The sequence below is a fragment of the Mobula hypostoma genome, chromosome 8, assembly GCF_963921235.1.
Source record: "Mobula hypostoma chromosome 8, sMobHyp1.1, whole genome shotgun sequence".
Lineage (NCBI taxonomy): Eukaryota > Metazoa > Chordata > Chondrichthyes > Myliobatiformes > Myliobatidae > Mobula > Mobula hypostoma.
The window spans coordinates 6,527,463-6,528,623 of record NC_086104.1 but is presented as its reverse complement, the minus strand read 5'-3'; the positions used below and the strand labels follow the sequence as shown (position 1 = coordinate 6,528,623).

The window sequence follows — 1,161 nt, the reverse complement described above, 5'->3', positions numbered from 1 at the left end:
TCTGTACAATTCATCCTTACCCCAAAACCGATCCCAGTGGTCCAAGTATCTAAATCCCTCCTCAGCCACACATTCAGATCCCCTATCTCCCTGTTCCTGTCCTCACCAGCACAAAGAACTGGAAGCAAACCGGAGATAACCACCTTGGAAGTCCTGCTTTCCAGCCTTCTTCCGAGTTCTCTGAACTCACTCTGTAGAATGTCTTTCCTCTTCTTCCCCACGTCATTAGTGCCGACATGCACCACCACTTCCGGATGTTCACTTTCACTCTTGAGGATTCCGTGACATCCTGGATCCCGGCACCAGGGAGGTAACACACCATCCTTAAATCCCGCCTGTTGCCGCAGAAACCCCTTTCTGTACCTCTCACTATGGAGTCCCGTACTACCACGGCTCTGCCTGACGTCCGTCTCCTCGGCTTTGCTTCAGCGCCAATTGTTGACTCACAGACCTGACCGCCTCTCAGGCTGGTATGATCTTCTGTCCCGACAGCTTCCAAGAGGGTGAACCGGCACATCCCGCGGGGTCTCCTGTACTCCAAGCATCCTTTCCTTGCTCATCGTAGCCCCCCTTCTCTCTTCCGGTATTTTCAATGTAACGATCTCGCCTTAGGTCCTTCCCTTTTCCCAGACGGGCCAGAACCCCCTGTCTACGTCACCAAAAATAAAGACTAAAACAGACGGACTAGTCTGATCTGTTTTTGAGAGTGTGAAGAGCAACCACTCAGACAGCGTCTCCTCCCTCCACAGCTCCCCGCAATGGGGAGAAGGGAACGGTCATCAAGACCGGAGAGCCGCTGTACAAAACAACGCTCACCGGCTGCTTCCCGCTCAGGAGGAAACGCCACGACTCTTCCTCGTGGTTGCAGAGACCAAACTTTTTAGTGCTCGATTTCTCAGTCACAGACTATAGAAATGATCCTTAAAAGTATAGTCTTAACCACCAGCTCCCGCCGCGCTGCTCCCCACCCACAAACAAACACTTTCACCTCACGGCGAGCGGTCACTTCCTTCCCTCGGTTATTCACAGGGATCACGGACGGGGTGGAAGATAATTACAACCGACCTCTCCCCATCCATTCTAAACTTCACAGTCAGACACAACCTGTAGTTACTCTTCTTGCTGCGACTGACACGAGGAGTGAAAATCTGCATAATTTAG

General features: G+C 51.9%; 1 non-coding gene across 1 annotated transcript; it reads right to left on the bottom strand.

Moving 5' to 3' along the window:
- Positions 1-718: 718 nt before the first annotated feature.
- LOC134351237 (small nucleolar RNA U3) lies at positions 719-937 on the bottom strand. Its single transcript, XR_010019084.1, has one exon. It is a non-coding gene; the product is annotated as a small nucleolar RNA U3 (small nucleolar RNA).
- Positions 938-1,161: the final 224 nt, after the last annotated feature.